This window comes from Heterocephalus glaber, unplaced genomic scaffold (genome assembly GCF_053883595.1).
Source record: "Heterocephalus glaber isolate CG9 unplaced genomic scaffold, H.glaber_assembly_v1.0 deba00001509, whole genome shotgun sequence".
In the NCBI taxonomy this organism is placed as follows: Eukaryota; Metazoa; Chordata; class Mammalia; order Rodentia; family Bathyergidae; genus Heterocephalus; species Heterocephalus glaber.
Window position 1 is genome coordinate 55865661 of NW_028258325.1, and position 5648 is coordinate 55871308.

General features: G+C 35.6%; 1 pseudogene; it reads left to right on the plus strand.

Moving 5' to 3' along the window:
- Window positions 1–411: 411 nt before the first annotated feature.
- Window positions 412–1617, plus strand: LOC101715094 (KRR1 small subunit processome component homolog pseudogene; annotated as a pseudogene).
- The last annotated feature ends 4031 nt before the right edge of the window (window positions 1618–5648 follow it).

Consider the following 5648-nt stretch of genomic DNA (forward strand, 5'->3'; position numbering starts at 1 on the left):
GCATTATTGAAGTATCAACCCAGGAAATAAACAAAGGACTGTATCAACAAAAAAATAGAAATTAGAAGACATCTAAACAAGGCATAATCCCAGACTTCCAGTTCACCAAAAGCAAATTCTAGGGCAAATGAGGTGGAAAAGTCTGATAACCACCTGGACACCCTGAACTGATAGCACAAGAAGTAACAAAACAGATGAAATTAAAAACAGAAATAATTTCCCAGATAACTATGGAGATGGTGAGCAGAATGAAAGACATGATTACTGATGCTAGAACAGAAAGAAATTAAAAAAATAGATGAGTTCAGGACTGTGATGGAAACTATGAATGCCCAACATAGGAAAGAAATGGAATCCATGAAATAGATTCAAACATATCCAGGATATTAAAAACTGTATCAGAGTTTGAAAATGGCATCCTCCTCGAAGAACAGGACATCTGCAGCACCTGAGAAAAATAAATTTTGCAACCAGAAACTGAAGCCAGAGAACTGAGATGAATCAGAACTCCTCACTGTTCCTGATGGTTGGAAGGAACCAGCTTTTTCTAAAGAGGACAATCCCAGAGGACTCTTGGAGGAGAGCAGTTGTGCAACTTTGTTCCCTAAATATAGAGAGGCCTACTTGAAAGAGTGTTGGACTTTGGTGCAAAAGGCTTTGAATGAACATCACATTAATGCAACCCTGGACCTGACTGAGGGCAGCATGACTGTTTGTACTACAAAGAAGACTTTTGATCCATACATCATCATCAGGGCCAGAGATCTAATAAAACTATTAGCAAGAAGTGTTTCATTTGAACAGGCAGTACGAATTCTTCAGGATGATGTTGTGTGTGACATCATTAAAATAGGTTCTCTAGTAAGAAATAAAGAAAGATTTGTAAAAAGAAGACAATGACTTATTGGTCCCAAAGGATCTACTCTGAAGGCACTGGAACTCTTAACAAACTGTTGCATTATGGTTCAGGGAAACACAGTTTCAGCCATTGGACCTTTTAGTGGCTTAAAAGAGGTTCAAAAAGTAGTTCTAGATACCATGAAGAATATTCATCCAATTTGTAATTTCAAAATCTTAATGATTAAACGAGAGTTGGCAAAAGATTCTGAATTATGGTCACAAAATTGGGAAAGATTTTTACCACAGTTCAAACACAAAAATGTGAATAAACACGAAGAACCAAAGAAGAAAACTGTTAAGAAAGAGTATACACCATTCCTACTACCACAGCCAGAAAGTCAGATTGACAAAGAATTGGCTAGTGGTGAATGCTTTTTGAAGGCAAATCAGAAGAAGCGACAGAAAATGGAAGCAATAAAGGCTAAACAAGCAGAAGCTCTCAGTAAGAGACAAGAGGAAAAAAATAAAGCGTTTATTCCACCTAAAGAAAGGCCAGTTGCAAAACCTATGGAAGCTTCTACTGAAACTAAAATTGATGTGGCTACCATCAAGGAAAAGGTTAAGAAAGCAAAGAATAAGAAACTTGGAGCCCTTACAGCTGAAGAAGTTAAGCTTAAACTGGAAGCAGATGAAAAGAAAAAGAAAAAACGTAACATTAAAATACCAGACCTTGAACTGTTAATTTATGAATCTATCTCCTTTTGTAAAAGATTTTGAGAAACAGGGCATGAGTTGTCCTATAATATTCTGATCACTTTTTTCTGAGTTTCAGTTGTTTTGTTCATAAAATAGTACTTTTTATAAATATACATTATTCTATTTAAAAAAAAAACTGTATCAAAAGTATACACAGCAGACTGAGCCAATCTGAAGATAGGATATCAGATATAGAAGACAGGATGGCAGTCAGTGACCATGAAAAGAAAGATCTCTTAAAACTATTAAGTGACCATGAGAAATCAATCCAACAGATGATGCAAAGAAGATTAATATACAACTGATAGGAGTCCACAAAAAAGCAGGAGAAATTGCAAATGACATAAAAAACTGTTCACAGAATTAATGATAGAAAACTTCCCAAACAGAGCAAAAGAATTTGATATACAGATAATTGAGGCATATGGGACTCCAACTAGCCATGATAAAAAAATATCTACACCTAGACATATAATAATCAAGATTCTGGAAACACAACAGAAGAACAAAATACTACCAGCAGTTAGAGAAAAGAAACAAATAACATGTAAAGGAAAGCCCATCAGAATCACACCAAACTTTTCAACACAAATCCTCAAGTGAAGGAGAGCCTGGAGTGAGGTATTTCAAGTCCTAAAAGAAAACAACCTCCAACCTAGACTGATGTATCCTGCAAAATTATCTTTCAAAATTGATGGGGAAATAAGATACTTCCATGAAAAAGAACAGCTGAGAAACTTCATGAATACCAAATTAGCACTCCAAACAGTTCTAAAATATATCCTAGAAAAAGACAATGAAATTTACAACTCCATGAGGCCCAACAGAGCAAATCCATCAGGCAAGGCAAGAAATTAAAGGGAGAGGAGGAAAAATAAAAAAGACTCAACAACAGAAAAATAGCATGACAATGATAAGTCAATATATATCAGTTATAGCCAGCAATCCTAATACCTCAATTCACCAATCAAAAGAAACAGACTGACAGAATGGATTAAGAAGCAAAATTCAACAATATGCTGCATACGAGAAACTTCAAAAGACATTCATAGACTGAAAGTAAAAGGATAGAAAACAGTTCTCCATGTGACAGGAACCCAGAAAAGAGCAGGTTTAGAAATCTTATTCGGAGACAAAGTAGATTTCAAACAAAAACTAATTAAGAGAAACAGAGATGATCACTACATCCTTGCACTGAATGTCCACAGGAGGAAAACAGAGTGAGCTCAAATAAACAACCTAATGCTGAATTTTAAGCTCCTAGGAAAAGAAGAGCAAGACAAACCCAAAGCTCTTACAAGGGATGAAATTATAAAGATCAGAGCAGAAATCAGTGCAATGGAGATTAAGAGAAAGATGCCAAAAAAAATCAATGAATCAAAGAGTTGGTTTTTCAAAAGAATAAATAAAATTGATAATCCATTAGCCAACCTTATCAAAAAAGGAAACAAAAGGCTCAAATTTATGCAATTAAGAATGAAAAAGGTGAAGTCACAACAGATCCAGCAGAAATCCAGAGGAGCATCAATACCTACTTCGAGAACCTGTACTCTAATAAAATGGAAAACACAGGAGAAATGGACAGATTTCTAGATACATATGAATTACTAAACTTTAACAAAGAAGATATAACAATTCTAAACACCCCAGTTGCAATCAGTGAAATTAAAAATGTAATTAAAAATTTACCAACAAAGAAAAGGTCCTGATGGCTTTGCAGCTGAATTCTACATGACATTTAGAGAAGAACTATTGCCACTACTCTATAAACTTTTCAATGACATTGAAAGGGAAGCAATACTTCCAAATTCATTCCTGGAAGCAAGTGTTACTTTGATTCCAAAACCAGGGAAAGACCCAATCCAAAAAGAGAACTACAGGCCAATCTCCCTAATGAACATAGATCCAAATATCCTCAACAAGATACTGGCAAACAGAATACAGAGGGTCATCAAGGAGATCTTACACCATGAACAAGTCAGATTTATCCCAAGGATGTAAGGATGCTTCAACATACATAAATCAATAAATGTAATACTGTATTAACACTATATTAATACACTATATAATATGTATATAATACACTATATTAGAGTCAAGGACAAAACCCATTTGATTATCTCAATAGATGTAGGAAAAGCACTTGACAAAATTCAACACCCATTCATTATAAAAATGCTGCAGAAGGGCTGGGGATTTAGCTTAGTGGTTTCACTGTCTGTTGTGTGAGCACAAAAACCCGAGTTTGATCCCTGGTACGCCCCCTCAAAAAAAAAACCTGCAGAAAATTGGAATAGATGCTTTTTATCTTAACTTGATAAAGGCTATCTATGAAAAACCAACAGCCAACATCATACTAAATGGTCAAAAACTGAAAAGCTTCATACTAAAATCAGGAACAAGACAAGGATATCCACTATCATGACTTATGTTCAATATAGTCTTTGAAACATTAGCCACAACAATGAGACAAGAGAAAGAAATAAAAGGAATAAAGGTAGAAAAAGAAGAAGTTAAACTGTCATTATTTGCTGATGATATACTACTCCACATAGAAGACCCAAAAAATTCTGCCAAATGACTTTTTGACTTAAGTGACAGATTCAGTTAGAGTAGCTGGATACAGGTAAACACTCAAAAATCAATAGCCTTCTTGTACACGAATAACAGACTCACTGAGAGATTAATTAGGCAAACAATCCCTTTAAAAATAGCATCCAAAAAATAAAATATCTAGGAATCAATCTAATGAAGGAAGCAAAAGACCTGTACATTGAGAACTATAGCACCCTGAAAAAAGAGATTGAAGAGGATATAAGAAAATGGAAAGACATCCCTTGTTCCTGGGTAGGAAGAACCAATATAATGAAAATGGACATACTTCCAAAACTATGATACAGATTCAATGCAATTCCGATTGAAATCCCAGCAGTATATTTCACAGAACTAGAGAAAAATATCCAAAAATTAATCTGGAACCAGAGGAGACCTACAATAGCAAAAGCAATTCTAAGCAACAGTGACATGGCGGGGGGTATCACAATCCCCAACTTGAAACTGTACCACAAAGCTACTGTGAGAAAAACATCATGGTACTGCCAAAGAAATAGACCTGAGGATCAGTGGAATAGATTAGAAGATGCAGAAACAACTCCTGACATACTCAGCTACCTCATCTTTGACAAAAGAGCCAACCATCCTCACTGGAGGAAAGATAGTCTATTTAATAAATGGTGTTGGAAAAACTGGATTTCAACCTGCCAAAGATTAAAACTAGAGCCCTATCTGTCACCATGTGCTAAACTAAAATCCAAGTGGATTAAAGATCTAAATATTAAAATAGAAACACTAAACTTGCTGGAAGATAAGTTAGGTAAATCTCTCAAAGACATTGGCATAGGAAAAGACTTTATGAACAAATCCTCAGTAGCACAGGAACTAGCACAAAGAATTAATGACTGGGATCTCATCTTATTAAAAAGTTTCTGCGCTGCAAGAAGAACCACCAACAGAGCTAAAAGACAACCTGCAAGGTGGAAAAAATTTTTTACCAGCTGTTCCTCAGACAAAGGTCTACTATCTAGAATATATAAAGAACTCAAAAAAAATCACGCCCCCTGAATATAAAGAACCAATTCAAAAATGGACCTCTGAAATTGACAGACATTTCTCAGACAAAGAAGTAAAAGCAGCCAATAAGCATATGAAAAAATGTTCAAATTCACTGGTCATTCAAGGGATGCAGATGAAAACAAGGCTGAGATTCCAACTCACCCCAGAAAGAATGGCTGCTATCATGAAATAAACCAATAACAAGTGCTGGCAGGGTTGTGGGGAGAGAGGAACCCTTCTTCATTGTTGGTGGGAGTGCAGACTAGTGCAACCACTGTGGAAATCAGTATGGAGATACATCAAACAAGTAGGATTGGAAGTCCCATTGGACCAGCTCTTCCTCTGCTGGGTATATTCCCAAAAGAATTAAAAGAATCTTCCCACAGAGATATATGCTCCCCCATGTTTATAGTGGAACGGTTTGTAATAGCTAAAACTTA